An 18031-nucleotide genomic window follows, 5' to 3' on the forward strand; every position below is an offset into this window, starting at 1 on the left:
GCCATCCTGTAGAATGGGGGGCCACATCGAGTCCAGTGGGGCGCACAGAAGTGGAAGCAGCACTTTGGGAGGAGGAGGCTCCTGAGCTTGCTCTCAGCCCTGACAGACCAGGAGAGTTTCTGGCTGTCTTGGGGGAGAGGCCGGGAGGGAGCCGCTTCGCTGCTAGAGACCCTGCTCAGGGACCTGCAGGACCAGCCCGAGCCGGACAACACAACAGGAAGGCAAGAAAGATGGAGAAGAGCTTCACCCCCCCCCCCCATGATGGTGGGATTCAATGAGAGAGGAGAGGGCCTGATACCCATGGGTATCAATGGGCAGGACTAGGAACAAAGGGCAAAGCGGCAGGGACACAATCTCCCAAGGTAGAATGGGCTGCCTTGGGTAGTAGTGAGCTCCCCATCTCAGGAAGGTTCCAGAGAAAGGCACTCTGTTCTGTTTTTATTCATTTATTTGGCCACTGGAGTCCTGGAGATTCTGTGATTTGGGGAAACAGGGTGCAACAGAAAAGCATATTGGGCTGTCAGTGTTCCTGACTTGGCTTATCTGTTTACTGTCAGCTATTCCATCCAAGCCTCCTTTTCCCCATCCCTAGAGCGGAATCCCTCCCTTGGCGAGAGGAGACCCAAGGAAACCACTGCTTAAAAAGGTGTGGACAGAAGTGCAAGAGACCCGGATGGGGAGGCTGGGTCATCCTGGAGTAACACAGAAAAAAATCTGGGGGTCTCAGTGGATGGCAAGCAGAGGATGAGTCAGGAGTGGGAAGAGGCAGCCAAGAAAGCTCATGGACTCAGACTAAATTAAGAGGGGCTGGGCTTCCAGGAATGAGGCAGATGCCCCTGCCATGTCGCCATCCCACCTCTGCCAAGCCGTCCCCCTCCCCAAGAGCCCTCACCACAGTTTTGGGCTTTGCACATGGAGGATGCTCTTCCCTCTAACTGGATTGCTCCTCCCCAAGCCCACTTTGAGGAGTCAGCTGGGGCCAGCCCAGCCTCCCGCCTGTTCCAGTTGCAGGCCGGAGAGGCCGGAGCAGACCCGAGGAGGGCGGAGTGGGGGGCAAGATGGGGCCAGAGAAAGGAGGACCTAGTGGAGACCGCTGGGGGGCGCCGCCCTTTAACTTAAATTGGAAAGAGAAGAAAAGGGGAGGAAAAGCTACTTTCAGGGCAGACACGACTATTTTGTATCAAGATCACTGCGTCTTTCTCCTTGGTTTCCGGTCAGGGACCTAGGGCCCCGAGCCAGTCCAACCTGCGCATTTTCTGGAAGAGGAAACTAAGAGATGAGCCGGGGGAGAGTGGCTCGCTCTAGTGCTCAGACCACTGGGCAGCGCTGTCCATTAGCATCCTCGGGTGGCCTGTTCAGGGGTGCCTGCAGGTCCCAGCTGCCCCAAATCTCAGGGAGCCTGAGCGAACATACAGCGAACATACAGACTTCTGAGCAGTCAGGGACGCAAACCCGGCTGCGCCAATGAGAGGCTTTCCAGCCGCCCCCAGAGCACAGTGGATCCCACAGGGATGTCTCATGGAAAACAGAGAGATGGAGAGACAGAGAGACAAAGAGAAAGACAGAGACAGAGAAACCAAAATCTTGATGTTCTCCAAGAGTTTCTGGTGAGAAGATGTGGGGCAGACGCAGCCCGACGCGGGGACACGCTTGGAGGAGGGAGCGGACTCCGGGCCAGGAAGGCCTCCCTCCCAGGCTCTGGGGTCATTCCCTGCACCGGCCAGCTGCAGGTTCTTAGAGGTTCCAGCCCACATGTAGAGGCCCACCGACAGAAGGAGGCTGCTGCTGGCTCAGGGGAAGAGCTTCTGGATCCCGCCCACCTCCCCACAGGCCTCCTCCCTAACCCCCCTTTCTGCTCCTCCAGTCCAGCTGGCTCCCCCCAGCCCCTCCCTGGGGGGACTCCAGGTAACAGGCCCCAGCGACTCCTCCCCCTCGGAGGATGAGCTGGACCAGGAGAACTGGAAGGACTCGAGCGGCTCCTCCCCGAGGCACAAACAGACCTGCCCGCTTCTCCCTGTGCCAGCGGTAATAACAGGGCAAAAGGAGCGGCCCCGCCTGGCACTCGGGAACAAGAGGGAGGAGTCGCGCGGGCAAGGAAGCTTGTGGCCGGCCGGCCGGCCCTTCCGCAGGCCTGGTGCTGGACGCCAACGCGAGCTCTTGCTTCAGTGCCTCCGCCCCAAGCCGGACCAGTATTTCCTGCCCTTCGCCGAGGGAGCTCCCCAATAAGCCTGGGTGGCCCCCAACCCTTTCAGCGAATGTCTGTGTGTGCGTGTGGCAGCTCGGCTCCCCTCTCCCCTCTCCCAGAGGCCCCTGCTAAGCCTCCCCAGTCCGGTTGCCCCCTGCCATCCTCAGTCAGGCAATCTCTTGCTTGCCCTGTTATTACTGCCCGCCTTTAGTCACCAGAGCCTGTGACTGTCAACCACATGCTTTCCTTGCTGGTGGCACGTGAGGCACGTACACCACATAAGCCCCGTTGTTGCCATTTGACAGCTGAGAAAACTGAGGCACATAGAGGGGCACTGGCGTTTCCAAGGTCCCACAGCTGGTGTGCCAGAGGCTGGGAAGCCCGAGCCAGTTCTAAGGTCACCCAGAAAACTGTGGAAGAGACTGTGGGGGTGTGCGGGACTCGGGGGGCCCTTGAACCCCCTCCTCCACCGGCCTGTGCTGCCTTCTCCCGAGCCAGCGGCACCCCATGGCCCCCAAAGGACTGTGCCCGAGGGGCTGGAGATGGGCTGGAGATGGGCCAAAGGCGGATTCTCCAAAGGAGGAGCCGTGAGCAGACTCAGGCTCCTGGCAAAGGTCTAGGACGTGCCAGGGAAGAGAGGTGGTTGGGAGTGGAGAGAGGGTAAGGAGGGCCTGAGTTCAAATTCAGCTTCAGATGCTTGACACCCACCAGCTGTCATATGGAGGGGAAGGGGGAAGGGAAGGCGGTTTCCTGGGCCCTAGAGGGCCAGTGTCAAGACTTTCCTAACCATTCCAATTGGCCCAGAGCTTCCCATCAGTGGAGGTCTTCAAGGGGGACGGTAACCATTTGTCTACTGGCTGGGTGCTCTCTGGGGGCCTTCTGGAGCCAGGTTTCTGGACGCTCTGAAACCAGGCGATTTTCCTGGAAATCCTAGCCCTCCTGGAGACATTTGGACTCTAGCCTCCAAGAGCTGGGCCCCCTCTCCAAGTGCCTCCTTTGGGCCTCCACAGAGAGGTCTGCCCGGCTTGTTTACTGCTTTCTTGGCCTGAGGCTGGGGGGAGGCGGGCGGGGTGAGGATGCCACGGCCTGTCATCTGCCCTCCCGGAGCCACAGGAGGCCAAGCTGTCACTCTGGTTCGGTGAGTCCCCGCCCTCCCCCAGGCGGCGGGGAGCAATGGCGTCTGACGGCGGAGACAAACACGGGGTGACTCATGGAGCCTCTCCACTTCTCCAAGGGCTTGGGCGGAAGATGGTTTGGAAAGCCCAGTTCCGATCCTCATCTTTGCCTGCCGGGGGAGTGGAGGCCGCTGGCTCAAACGCCTGGGACCAGCTCTCCCAGTTACCCTCTGCCCCTGGAGCAGGACAGAGGCTTATTTCTCTGCTTCCTCTCTTCCCCTCTCGCTCCCCCCGCCTCTCCTCCGCTTTGCTCCCCTTCTTTGTCCAGCTGGGGCACCCCCCATTCCGTTCTATCACTGCTGTAACTCACGTCTTCTCTGGCACCTAAAATGCCCCCCTGCCACCCAGAGCCTGGAAACAGCCGGAGGCCAGCCTTCGCAGAACGGAGGCTGAGGTCCGGCCTTGGATAGCCAGTAAGGGGCCAGGCAGACTGGGACCCCATCCCCGGCCTCTGAGGAAGTGTGAGCCCGCCCCCCCCAGGCCTCCCAGAAGCCTCCGGGCCGGTCCCCCATTGCAGGTGCCCACATGTGGCGGGCCTGCAGCCCTCCTTGCTCGCAGCCCGGCCCAGCAGACAGCTATGTGAGTCTCCAGGGCTCCCACCCTCCCGGTTCTGGGGCTTTCTCAGCTGGATCTGGCTTGGAGCTTTTCCATCCCTTTCATGAGGCGGGCCCCTCCCACTGGGGCTTTTTTCTAACCCAAATCTCATTTGGAAATCTCCTGCCCCAGGGGTTTTCCAACACCTCCCAGCTTGGAAACAACCTGCTGTTTTTGGCCCTCCCAGAAAGGCACCCAGCCTGGGCCTGGAGAGAGCTCCCCAGGAGAGGGGCCCCCTCCCCCAGCCCTGCAGGAGCAGACAGCCTCGGCTAGAGTCCAGACCAGGCCCAGCTCCCAACACCCCGGGACCACCCCTCTAGGGAACCCGGTGAACAGAACAGGCCCAGAAGGTGAAAGATCTCAGAGGTCAGTCAGTCAGTCAGTCAGTCAACACACCTTTATTGGGCACCCACTGTGGGCAACACCGGGGAGCTGGATAAAGCAGAGGCCAGCCCCGCTCAGGGAGACAAACAATTCGGTACATGCCGGCGCCAGCGGGATAAAACGGAGCCCATCAGCAGGAAGGAAGGCCTGGCACGCCGGGACTGGCAAAGGCTTTTTAGGGAGGTCTTGAAGGAAGCCAGAGAAGCAGGAGGGGGATGTCGGGCGGGGGAAGCCCAGAGCTGAGGAGGGCCTGCATGGCCCAGGGATCACAACCCCTACACGGGGCTCCCCACCAGGGACAGCCACGGGGCTGTGAGGATCCCTGACCCACTTCTCCCTACCGGGAGAGGAGGGCGGAGAACTGGGTCAGTGTCTCATCATCTCAGTGAACCAAGCCGGCCCGTTGCTTTGGAGCGCCAACAGTGCCCCTGGCCCGCCCCCAGCACGCTGTGTCCCAAGGAGTGGGGAGGGGGGCCCTAGAGCCCCGCGTGGCCAGGGGGGCCGCCTGGGCCATGCCGCGAGGGTTTCTTCCCACAAAGCCCGAGAACCTTTGTTTTTAGGTCAGTTGCGATGCCCAGGGACTTGCCCAACTCTGATGTTAAACACCTGTTTCCCAAGTGCAGGGGAAAGAGCACTGGATGCAAAGTCGCTGCAGTCCGACCTGTCGTGGTTTACTCATCTGTCCCATGATGCCCTTCTAAAGTGCCACGAAGGCTCTTCCCCTTCCAAGGGGGCCCAAGTCAGGATGGGAAGAACAGATCTGAGCTCAGCCCCGGCGACCTCCTTCACCCTCCAGCTGAGGCTCCTTCTCCTGGATCAGAACTAACGTGACCCGCCTTCTCCTCCCACTTGCAAACCAGGGAAAGGCGGCCCTGGCACTTGGCACCAAAGGGAGCTCCTCTCTTGGCACCGGTGCTTGGGAAAGCGGAAAGCCCTGGTCTGGTGCTGCCAGGTGCAGGCAGGCGAGGAGAGTGGCCAGAGGGCGGCCGCTCAGGGCAGTCACGGGGGCAGGAGGGTCCGGAAGCTGCCAGAAACCTCACTGGGTCAGGAAAGCGGCCCTCGGACGAACATCAGAGCAGCCGGAAGAGACACACTAAGTGCTGAGCCCTGGCACACAGTCAGTGCTGCTGGGGAAGAGACCCACATGGGCAAGGAAGTGATAACACCTCCTGGGTGGGGGTGGGGAAATCCCATGACGGGATGAGTTGGACTTGGGTCTTCTGGGAATGTTTCTAAACTTGTTGCCCCGTGAATGCTCCTGGATTCCCTAAAGAAGATGAGATCATAGGGGAAGGGGCCGGCAGCCCACTGGGCCCTGCTCTACCCCTTTAATCCCCAAAGGGGCGCTCACAGCCAGAGCGACCACTTCCTTCCCTCACAGTGAGTGAGCCCCAGCCCTGGGCCCGGCTGCTGGGGTTCATCCAGCTCCTCCCGGTCAGCACTGGACGTCCCCCAGGGGGCTTCCTTATTTCTCCACATAGAGGTTCCCAAAGCGATTGCTCTCAGGAGCCCGCTTCTCCTTTCTTAGGCTTGATAATTATGGGGTGCTCAGGCAGAACCGGCCCGGGGGCGGAGGGCTGCTCCTCCACCTTTGGTGTCCGCCTTCTGGGCTCTCCCCTGTGGCTCCGGGAAGCTGCAGCCACACCCATGGACTAAACCAGGGGCGGGTACCTGGGCAGGCGGTGGGGGACTTTCCCCTGGAAGGGGGGACAGAACACTTGGCTCCTCAAGGCAGGCGGTGGCTGTATCTCGGGGCGCCCCAGACTTCATGACACAGAAGAGACCTCGTCCACACGGAGGGAAGACCTCCCCTGGGTCACCCTCGGCCCCTTTTGAAAACCACCGTGAAACGTCCCCTCTGGCTCCTCGGCCTCCTCCAAACTTCCCCGAAACTCCTCCCGACCAAAGCAGGCAGACCCGGGCCGGGCCGTTACCTTTCCCTGCCCACTGATCTTTCTCTCCCTTGCCTCGGAGAAGCTCTGAGAACCCCCTGGGGAGACAATCAGTTCCTGGGGGACCCGCTGAGTGTGGAGCCTCAGAGTGGACCAGTCTCTCGGGCCAGGCTCCCCTGAGGAGGCCGCCCGGTCCCCGGCAGAGGTCGCCTTCTGACCCTCCGTCCCCACTGAACTTTGACACCTCATTGACCTTGCGTCCCATCAGGCTGAGTCAGTCCCTCCTGTCCTACCTCGACCATGCTCCCATCAAAGGGGCCCAGAGGAAGCCTATTTCTCATCCAACCTGTGATTAACAACTGTTATAAGGGATGACATGGACCGATGTGTCAGATTCTCAAGATGGCGGAGGCTCCCTCCTTCTGCGCCAGCGTTCCCCTCGTCCTGGGCCGCATGGCGGTTCTCTGCAACACAGAGCCTGCCGTGCATCCATGGCACCAGAATGGGTCAAGACACTGCCCTTTGCCACCCACAGGCACTCATGCCCCCTGCTCCCTATTTGCCAAAAACTTAGGGCGAGAAAGGCGAAGGCGATTACCTCACACCCCCTGGCTAAATCGGGGTGAAAAAATTGGGGGCCCAACTTGCCAGTGCCAGGCCTGAGGTGCCGCCATCCTTCCACCTGACGCCAGGTGTCTGGGAGCTCGGGCCCCTGGGGCAAAGCCGGGCTTTGGCCAGGGAGTCAACTTGCCTAGTCCCGCCCCCGAACAGGCTCCCCGGCTGGGCCGCGTTCTTCCCCAAACTCTGTAAATAACTGAGACGCTGGGGCTGGAGTCCTGGCAGCGAAGGGCTTTACTGTGGGGAGAGCCCGGAGGCGTGGCTCCCGTCCTTCTGTGGGACACCCATCAAACCGCTTTAACGAGCCCATAAACTCCCGAGGGACTCCTCACATCTGACAGTGAGGTCTGGGGATCAGAGGCTTCCTCTGGGAAATCAAAGCGGCCTGCCCATGACTCACTCCTGGCTGTTTCCTCTAAGGTCAGCTGCCTCCTCTTCTCAGCAGCTGGGTAACTGACCTCGGCCTGGGATCCTCCTCCTCCTTCTTCTCTTCCTCTTCTTCCTCCTCCTCCTCCTCCTCTTCTTCCTCCTCCTCCTCCTCTTCTTTCTCTTCCTTTTCCTCTTCCTCCTCCTCCTCCTCTTCTTTCTCCTCCTCTTCTTCCTCCTCCTCCTCCTCCTCCTCCTCCTCCTCCTCCTCCTCCTCCCCCCAGACAGTAGCTGCTGTCCCTCTCCAAGGTGAGCCTGTGTAGACAGCTTCACTGGCTGCCGGCCTTCCCTGGGAGATGATGGTCCCCGAGCCCCCCACAGATCCTGGCTGTGGCTAACAGTTGTTTCTCCATGGCCTCTCCTATCAGACGGGATGCTCCCTGAGGGCCGGGGCCCTGTCCTTTTTGTCTCCCTGGCTCTTAGCACAGTGCCTAGAATGGGCTTATTCTTACCCAGTGAAGGTTTGAGGCTTGGGGAAGGCACCCCTCGGCTCCAAAATGTGGTGGAAAGGCCCAAAGGCCTGGAGGGGAGAGGGGAGGCCGCTTCTCCTCCAGCCCAACATTCTCATTGCCCCTCTTCTCTGCAAGGCCTCAGGCTGCCCCCCACCCCTTCCTGAGGAGCCTTAGTCCTTAATATCAGAAACAAAAACTGATCCGGGGTTTCTGAGCCAGACTCTGCTCCTCCCTGTGAAAGCCTCGGCCCTCATGGCCAGTCGTGCTGCCATCAGCAAGGCCGCTCAAGCTGACCGTGTCCGACCCAAGGGCATCCTCCCTCTGGGCCCAGCAATGACTCCCCTCCTCCCTCGCCTGATGACTCAAGACCCGGAGCCAGCGTGGATGGGGACGGCCTTCCCCTGGGTCGGGCCATGCTCGTCTCACACCTCAAGCCAGACTTTTGTCCTTTGAAGAAACTGACAGAGCTAGTGACCTGCCCAGGGTTATTTGGCTAATCAGTGTCTGAAGCAGGATTTGAATTCAGGTCTCCCCAGGGATCTTGGGACCCCTCGTGGGTAATGGGAAAAGCTTGAAGTGTAGAATGGAGGGATCATGGAGTCCCGGACGGTCTCTCTGGCAGAAGGGGGGCTCCTTGGGCAGGCAGGCCAGGAGAGCCCAGATCCCAGGCAGCTGCCATGAACCTGGGGAGCTTTTTCAAGTCTGCCAAGCATTCCCAGCCCCTCTAGAGAGAAGGGCCTCCCTCCTGACTGGAGCCGAGACTGTGGGGGCGATTCCAGTTTCACTCCTTGCCTCCTCCTCCCAAACCCCTCCAGGGCACATGCCAGGCCCTTGTCTGGGCCCATCTCAAAGGCTGCCACGAGGGTGGAGGGGCAGAACATGAGAGTGCCCCCAGAGGGCTGGGGAGCATGAAAAGAGTGCCGGGGGCCGTCTCATCCAGGCTCTTGGGCCGAGCCCACCCTTGCCCACCACCCCACAGCAACGCCTCCCCATGGGCGTATCTCCCCTTACCTGGACCTCTTCCCATCCTTCCCTTTGGTAAGTGCTCTCATTTGCTTCCTTCTTCTTCTTTTCTTAAATGTAAGAAAAGTGAGGGTGAGATCCTACACCTTCCAGTCCCATGGAAGCTGCAAATATAAGAGAAGGTAGATTTGGGGACTGTGCGGCCAGCCAGAACTCTGGGGCTGCAGCCAGGGACCACAGAGTCTTCTCCTATGAACCCTAGACTGAGCCCCTGCCCTCCCCCCCCAGACACATGGGACCCGCTCCCCTTTGTTTTGTGAATTCCCCCTGGAATAACCCTGATGATGGCTAGTGGGTGCCCTCCGCCAGCAGGAAACTGTGAGCTGCATGAGGGCAGGCCATCTGAACTGCGGCTCCTTCCCCTCTGGTGCCCAAAATGGTGTTCTGCACATGCTTGGTGAGGGGCGGAGGATGCCAAGCCAGGAAGAGCCCACCGTTGGTGGTCGGGTGATCCGATCAATCACAGGGCACCTGGCGCCCAGGGCTTCCGCCCAGTCAGCTCCTGGCACTTCTCTCCAGAGATAATCTCTCAACACTAGTTTCTTTTCTTTCCTTTTAAATTATTAAAGCTTTTTGTTTTTAAAACAGAAGCCTGGATAATTTGTCAACATTGACCCTTGCATAGCCTTGTGTTCTCCTCCTTTCCTGCATCCCCTCCCCTAAACGGCAAGCAATCCAAAATATGTTTTACATGTTAAAATACACATGAAATCCAAAATGTGTAAACATTCATACAATGATCTTGCTGCACAATGAAAATTGGATCAAAAGGAAAGAAAGTGAGAAAGAAAACCGAATGGAAGCGAAAAACAACAGAAAGAGTGAGGATGCCCGTTGTGCTCCACACTGTCCCGGTCCTCCCTCTGGGCGCAGGTGGCTCTCTCCATCAGGAGATCATTGGAACCAGCCCCGTCGGCTCATTGTTGGAGAGCCCATCGGTCAGAATTGATCATAGTGTGATCTTGCTGTTGCCGTGGACAACGCTCTCCGGGTTCTGCTCATTTCCCTCAGCGTCAGTTCCTGTAGGTCTCTCCAGGTCTCTGTGACATCCTCCTTCAGCGTTCAAGTTTCAACAAGGGGCTCCGTGTCCATGAAAATGACAGCAAAAGCCTTCTGGGCACAAAGCCTCCCAAGGTACCAGCCTGCCCGAACAAGGCCATCCCACCCCAAGACTGTGCTGCCATCCCGAGAAGCTGGGCTGGGCGAATGAGCAAGCCGGCCGTGTCAGATTTTCCCTGAGCTCAGGGACAGTGTTTGTTTCCCGGCTCTGGGGAATCCCCAGCATCCATGCTTGGGTGACTGGCCCAGAACCCCGGGGCCACCCTGACCAGGGCACTCTTCCTCTCCACTCCATCTCCAAGGCAAACACTCAGCCCAGCTTGATAGGCCGCAGGGGCAAAGCTTTGGAGGTTAAAGACATCTTTGAGGTCCTCCGGTGCCCGATGGGCATTGGCTACCTTGTCTAGCCCAACGTCCTTTCCAAGGGGTCTCCTAGAGACCTTCCAGCGGGCAGATTCACCTGAAATGTAGTGGTTTGGGTCCCTCCGGGCAGAGCAGCCCAGGGGCTGGATTGTGCTCCGGTCCCGGAGAGTCGATTCCTGATCATTGGAGATCTGGATTAAGTTTGGAGAGATGGGGACAGAGGGGCAGAGGGGGCGGGGTGGGGTGAGAGGCCCCTCCAAGCCTGGGCCTGCGGAAGATTCCCGGGGGTCCCCTGCCTCCCAGCCCTGCCGCCTTCCAAAGAGCAGCTTCCCCTTGGAGTTGAGCTCAGAGTTTTGGCGCCTTCCAGGCCAAAGGGCTGGCGGCCACCGGAAGGTCCCAGAGGTCAGGTGATAGAACCTTGTCCCCCACGCCCGATGACCTCTCCCATTTCTCCCTACTCCCTTCCTTTTCTCACGTTTGACTTTATTTTTTTCACCTACAAGATGGTTTCCAGCAAGCATTTCGGTCAGATTCTGAGCTCCCCCCCAGCTTCCCCTCCCAGTCAGGAAACAATCTGCATAAGTCACCCAGACAACCAGCTGTCTGCCCAGTGCCAATGGCTGTTAGCGCCCCCTTGGGGTGAGCCCCAGGAAGCAGCAGCGTGGCCCCAGCCCACCAGGATTGGGCTCCGGAGCCCAGGCTGTGGAGTCCCAGCCACTTAGTCCTTCCCTGAGCAGACTCCCTCCCCCGGCCTGGGGAGGAGCAGCAGCGCCCCCTGCTGGGAGGGCCCCACAGACAGGGCAGCGCCGGGCAGGAGACAGGGAATGTGTGGGTGCGCCCACGTCTGTGGCATTTTACGGCCTAAAAAAGCGGCCGGGACTGCGAGGGGGCACCAAGCCCCTGGGACACAGCCAGGAAAAGCTGTGCTTGCCGGCCCTTGGTCCACTCTGGGCTGCCCACAGGCGTTTTCCTGGCGGCAGAAGACTGGAAGCAGAGATGCTCGCTGGCCCACTGGTGCCCCCTGACCCCCGGTGCCCACCCCGCAGGAGGCCTGCTGAGGGGCCTTAGGGCCCAGGAAAGCCGGGGAAGAGTTGCCTGAGGGGATGTGGCCTTGTGGGAGTGGAAGCCCAAGCTCCACAGGAGACCTGCGGGAGGGAGGTGAGGAGTGGGGGGCCGGGGTCAGCTTGTCCTTCCTCCCGTGACCAGGACACAAGGGAGGTGAGGCCGCCACCAGGTGGATCGGGCCCAAGGGGGGCAGGGCTGGGCCGGGTCACCGGCCTCACTTTCCCCTGCAGAGCCAGGGGGTCCAGTGGCCAGAGCCAGAAGAAGAGGGACATGTAACTGTGGCTGGGTAAGAAAGGAGGCGGGATGTAAGGGTCAGGGGAGGAGCCTCGCAGCATAGTATTAGGGGAAGTACTGAGGCCTTGAAGTCCGAGGCACCCGGAAGTAATCTCTGCAGCCAGCAGGCACCGCCTCTTGAGCAGGAACTTGGTGGTATTGAGAATTCCCTATTGGCTGTGCCTGTGACCTCAGAGACCCTAGGTAAGCAGGGGGGACCAGGAAGTGGGTGGAGGTCACTAGGAGTCCAGGAGCCGTTTGCCTGGGGGTTGTAGGGGCTGCAGGGGCTACAGAGGTTGCAGGGGTTGCAGGGGCTGCAGGGGCTGTAGGGGCTGCAGGGGCTGCAGGGGCTGTAGGGGCTGCAGGGGCTGCAGGGGCTGCAGGGGTTGTAGGGGCTGCAGGGGCTGTAGGGGCTGCAGGGGCTGTAGGGGCTGCAGGGGCTGCAGGGGTTACAGGGGTTGCAGGGGCTGCAGGGCAATAGGGGCTGCAGGGGCTGCAGGGGCTGCAGGGGCTGCAGGAGCAGTGCAAGGTGTGAGCAGGTGGAGCAAAGACTTGTGCTTGCAAGCCTCCGGGTCCGGGCGCCCGGCTGCACAAGCAGCTCTGCGCAGAGAGGCGGCGGGGGTTTGGTAGGCTGGCGACCAGTAACCCCTGGGGGGAGGACTGCCAGTCCCCGGAGGGTCCCTCCCTGACAGAGAGAAGGCAGAGAAGCGTTTTGGGTCCGGGCCTGAGTTTCCCGGTGACCAAGCCCGAGAGTACCCTGTGCAGGCAGCTCAGGTAGAAAGGCCGATGGGCGATTCTCTGGCGGCACCTCGGGTGAGGGGCCGAGGGCTGCCTCCCAAGCTCCGGGCCTTTACTGAATGCAGCTCAGCCAGCAAAAAATCCGCAGGCGAATGGGGGCTTTGAGCCTTTAGAACCCCAGGGGCCAGAACCTTGCCTGAAGGCTGAGCTCCCGGAGAAACACAAAACTGCTGTACAAGAATTAGAACGAGAAGTGCGAGAGCGCCACCTACAGGCTGAGCCGGAGAAGAGACAAAAGATTACTCGAAAAAGACCTGTTATTTTTTCAGGGGAACTCAGAAAGAGCAGTCCCCGCTGGCCTTTGCAGGAAGCTTTGATAAAGGCAGCGGCCGAGGGGGAGAATGTGATTCCATGGCGTTCTGACTGGGGCCTCCAGGCCCCCCCAGTGGAGGATGTCCCGATCCCATTCAAAATGTTGAAGGAAGTGAAAGAAGCTTGTGTTAATTAAGGTCTAAATGCTCCCTGTACCATGCAGATGTTACAGCTGATCTCAAGGATGCACGCCTCACCCCCAATGACTGGAAGTCCTGGCGTCCGCCTGTGTCACTCCCGCCCAGTCGGTTTCATGGCTGTCAGAATGTGCCGAAGCAGCTCGGACGTGTGCTGCCGCCAGTGCCCATCAGGGCCCGGAAGAGTCTGTGCTTATAATTACCGGCACAGGCCGCTACTCCACAACTCAGACTCATACAACGCAACTGTATTTTCCCCTGTTGCACAGTGCGCTCGCTATACAGGCTTGGAAGACACTAGACATCGAGGGGTTGGTACAGGGCCCCCGAGAACCCATCAGAGAGTACAGGTCCCGATTAAAAACAGCGGTTGGCAGAGTTATAGATAAAGGTGTCGCTTCTGACCTTCTTTTCGGGAAACTCTTAAAAGAGGGAATGAATAAAGTGTGCAGCCGGATAGTGGCTGGACTTCCTAAAGAAGCTCCTATCTCCGAGATCGTGGACAAATGTCATGAAGCAGATTACGAGGCTATCGATGCAGAGACACTGGCCTCAGCCATAGCTCAGGGAATAATACCGAGAATAAGCAGGAGGGATGAAGGAAAGAAGTGTTATAGTTGTGGCAGGAAAGGATACTTCCAAGCCCAATGCCATACACGGCCACCAGGGGGCGGGAAGCCCACTTGCTTTGTTTGTGGCAAGATAGGGCCCATTGCTAAATTTTGCAGGGCCAAGATGAGAAATAATTCTGCGGTCCAGGAAAACGGGCACAGGGACCCCAAAATGCACACCCAATAGATCAGGGACCTACCCAGAGAGGAGCTACAAGATTCAAAGAGAATTATCAAGCCCTGATGAGGAATATGGACAGCACTTGGTGAATGCAGTTGAGGGTTTTGATATTGACCCATGGACCACTGCACATGTTGAGATATAACCCAAGGCTGGAGGTAGATTAGTGATTGGACTCTCAGACTATGTACCTGTAATTGTACATATTATGACATTATGGAACCATTTATCTTGGTCACCAATCCTCACCCATAACCTATGAACCTAGAGGGACATTATCCAATTGCCAAAGCACTCCCGGTGCATCCCTTTGGTGAGATGAATTTTACACAGATGATTGGGCAAGAAGGCCCATGTGTACTATTTATATAGAAAACAGGCCATTTCTAGGAATGATTGATACAGGGGCTGATATATGTTATAACAAAACTTGATTGGCCACTACAAACCCAAACAGTGACAGTTAATTGGATGAGCGGCGTGCCACATGCTTCCCAGTCTAGTAGGAAACTCCATTGGGAATTTGAAAATCAGCAGGGTGTCTTTAGGCCTCTTGTCATCGCAGGGCTTGTGGGGAAGAGACTGAAAGCCATTCGAACATTACATTTTGAGGAAAACTAACGGGGGCCACTGAGAAGGCTCTGGCAGTGCCACCCTTAAGATGGGAACATGACCGTCTATATGGGTGGATCAGTGGCCCCTCCCAGATGAAAAACTCCCTGCCTTGAAATCCATCATTATTGAACAATAGAAACTGGATCATATCGCGCCTTCCTTTAGTGCTTATAATTCACCTGTTTTTGTAAAAAAAGAACAAAGGATGGCGCATGTTAATTGATTTGAGAGCTGTGAATGCCACCATACAGCCCATGCAAATTATCTCGAGGCAGCCCCCTCCATTGGCTCTTGGTAGACCAGCACAGCAGGTACTTGCTATTGCCCAGGATAACTTAATATGGGCTGTCCTGTCACAGCTTTGTCCCCCAGCACCTTTGCACACTTCTCAGCCACTTAGGCAGTTGTACAAAAGAGTATCACTGCCGGATCTCTTTCCTCAGGGTCAGTGAAAAGCCCTAGTGTTTTTACTGATGCTATCAAAGATCACAGGGCCATAATATACAGGGAGGACACTTGAGACACATGTTCTTGACGCCCCCTGTGACTCTTCGCAGAAGAATGGGTTATATGCCATCATACATGCCATGCAATGGTATCAAGAGGCTTATCATCACAGTCTTATGCCTGTCAAGCCGTCCAGCAGCTACCACATGCGCACACAGATGACAGGCGCTCCACCATCACTGATCTCCTTCATCAGGCTCAGAATGCACTGAACAGCAGAGCTGCACCCCTGTTCATCATGCATGTCAGGCCTCATACTGATGGCACTGGTCCCATATTTGAGGGCAATAGGGTAAAGATGCCCTCCTTTCTCCTTTGTGTGGCCTCTGCTCTGATTCCCCTGCCCATAAGGCACATGCTTTGTTTCATTCATCTGCCCGCTCATTGTGGAGGCTGTATGGTGTCTCTAAAGCAGAAGCTGCAGCTGTTGTTCATCACTGCACTTCTTGTGCTCCTTCCATCCTGCTCCTCGAAATACTGGGGGGAATCCTCATGGTCAATGAGGTCACTCAATGCCCCATGGCAAATGGATGTTATTCATGTTAAAAAGCAGTGCATCCATGGAACTGTGGATACACATTCTCAATTCCTCATGGCTTCACTCCAATCAGGAGAAGCAGTTAGGCATGTGATCAGCCATCTTTCTCCTTGCTTCTCCATTGCAGGATCCCATGTGCACTTAAGACAGATAATGGACCGGCTTATACATCATTTGCCTTTTGATCCTTCTGCACTGAATTTGGCCTTGTCCATTCTGCTGGCATCCCCTATAACCCTATGGGCCAAGCCATTGTTGAACGGGCTAATCGTACCCTCAAGATGCTTCTGTCTAAGCAAGAAAAAGGAGTATTGGGATTTATAAGACCCTCCACCGACTCCCGCAGGCCTGCTTAGATGCCGTGATATATACATATAATTACCTGCAATTTTCACATTCTTTGGATCTTACCCCAGCAATGCGGTTCTGGCACATGCATAAAGCATGGCTAACTAACAGACTGGCCGACAAGGACAAAAGCCCTCTCTCCACAGTGATGTGGAAGGCCCTAAATGGCATCTGGAAGGGCCCAGGTTAGGTCTAGTTTTTGGGTCCTGGGGATGCTCTTGTCATTCCAGATGCAGACCCAGCAGCAGAGGACTGGATCCCTACCAGAAACATCCGTGACCTGGGGAACCAAGAAGAGAAGGACCAGACAGCAGCCCAGAAGGATTGTCCAGATGTCAGCAGCCCTCCAGATGCTGAGCAGCCATGTCCCTCCTGACTGTGACACCAGAGACAGCAGCAGACACAGCTCCAGTCAGCAGCCGAATTGAACTGTCCTGGGTGATGACTGTTAAATGGACAATGGGCTTATGCGCTTCTCTCATGGCTACTCGGCATATGATGACCTGGGGAGAGGCTTGGCCCTGTTTTTCCACTCATAGACTAAGTCTGCCAAAATTACTAAGGCAGTGCTACCGGACAAGACTTTGCTGTATACACCTTCCTCTGTGCTAGGGAACAGAATAACAGGAGTCTGCATTAATCCTGTGACCCTTCCTTGTGTACCTTGCCCACAATGCCCCATTTGCATAAGCAACAAGTCTGTGCAAAAACAAGTCTTGTGCATCCTGACCCTTGTGGCCTGTGGCTAGTGGGATCTCGATCAGCTCATTCTTGGGAATGGATGTTGAGGCCCTCGGGTGTATGTTCTGCCTGGCTGACTACAGGCCCGGGGTACACGCTGTTGACACGTCAGCATTGAGCACACACCAGATCGAGATAGCCCCCACTGTCTCAGGCTCCTGGACACACGAGCTATATACAAACTTGTTGCTGGGGCACATGGGCAAGGGCAGATGAGAGGGGTATAAGTACAGGACAGCAGAGAGAGAGAGACAGAGAGACAGAGAGAGAGAGACAAGACAATGTAACCAAGCAATAAAGTTTCTCCAACTGCATAAGTAGTGTCTGTCTACTCTGTCATATCCGGAGATGTCCGAGGGTCCTAGAGGCGATGATAACCATGGTTAAGTGCTCAGATTTCCGCTGGTGTCAGCAGGTCTGCACCAGCTGAGGACCCCAACATCTCTCTGCTTTTTCAATTGTAACTACAGATTTGTGACATCCTACCTCACTGACATCCCACCTCTTCGATATCCTACCTCCTTGAGACTGACTCATTGAATGGGCTGAACACCATATTGGTTATGGCAAGTGGTGAGCCTAGTTCTCACTGTTTTGTTTTATTGTTTATTTGTTTATTGTTCTGTTGCATCCTACCTCCTTGGCGAACGATTGCTGATGCTAAAGTTAGTTTGATGTGATGAGTGGTTCCCTGCTTTGAAAAAGAGGGGAATTATAAGGGTCAGGAAGTAAACAAGCTGTAATGCTTGAGATCCCCGGAAGTGATTTGCTGGTGAGCATACAGGGACCACCTTGTGAGTGTAAACTCTGGCCATATTGAGATTACTTCATGAACAGGAAGTGTCTCCTCTGACTGGCTGTGCATGTGACCTCAGAGACCCAATTGAAGCTGTAAGGAAGGGGAAGCTCCCTCTCTTTTCACCTGCTAGGAGTAGGAACAAGAGTGTGCAGGAGGTCAAAGGGTAGGATGTAGACAGGTGAATAAAGATCCTGAGCTTTTGAGTGCTCTATTGCGTTCCAACTGCTATTCATATGAAATAGTAGCCAGAGACTTCTGAAGACTTTAGAAAGAGGTAAACACTGCAAAAGACAGTGACCAGAGACTTCTCTGAGGGCCTGGGAATGAGGAGAGACTGGCAGGAGTACATGCAGAGTTAAGCATTTACAACAGACTAAACCTCCATTTCTCTCTCTTGGGCACTTTCTTCAAGACCTTACGGTGTCTAAGGTGCCCCCTAAGGTGGATGAAGGTGAGTATAAAACTCTTCATGACTTCCAACAGCTGGTGGGGACCTTACAGTGGCTGCGCTCCACCCACCCGATTCCCCTTTCTGTTAGGCACCCGCTTTTACGGTATTTTGAAAGGCCCTTCTGCCCTGACATCACCACGATTGAGGTCTGCAGAGGCCCCGTGCAGCATTACAATCCATTCCCTTGCTGTAGAATTGATCCCTCACAGCCCTTGATACTGTCAGAATTTTTGATAAGCCCTTTTTCATATACTGCACCAAGGTGAGCACCCCATAGACTGGCTACACCCTACTAGACCTTCATGCATTCTGACCAATAAGACTGAGGGGCTTGGCTCCTTCTTGTGGTAATGTTGCCATCGGGCCGTACTTATCTCGGGGTGACCCCCTCCATTGGCTCTTGGTAGACCAGCACAGCAGGTACTTGCTATTGCCCAGGATAACTTAATGTGGGCAGTCCTGTCACAGCTTTGTCCCCCAGCAC

The 18031-nt window shown here is 56.6% G+C and overlaps 1 protein-coding gene across 1 annotated transcript in view; it reads right to left on the reverse strand.

Moving 5' to 3' along the window:
- The window catches only part of LOC141547601 (uncharacterized), a 47431-nt gene that overhangs the window by 18680 nt on the left and 10720 nt on the right, over positions 1-18031 (reverse strand). The window contains exon 4 of the mRNA XM_074275987.1: positions 8738-8853. The gene's annotated coding sequence lies outside the window, so the exon portion shown is untranslated. The remainder of the gene's footprint in view (positions 1-8737; positions 8854-18031) is intronic.

The sequence above is a fragment of the Sminthopsis crassicaudata genome, chromosome 6 (assembly GCF_048593235.1).
Source record: "Sminthopsis crassicaudata isolate SCR6 chromosome 6, ASM4859323v1, whole genome shotgun sequence".
NCBI classification, from domain to species: Eukaryota; Metazoa; Chordata; class Mammalia; order Dasyuromorphia; family Dasyuridae; genus Sminthopsis; species Sminthopsis crassicaudata.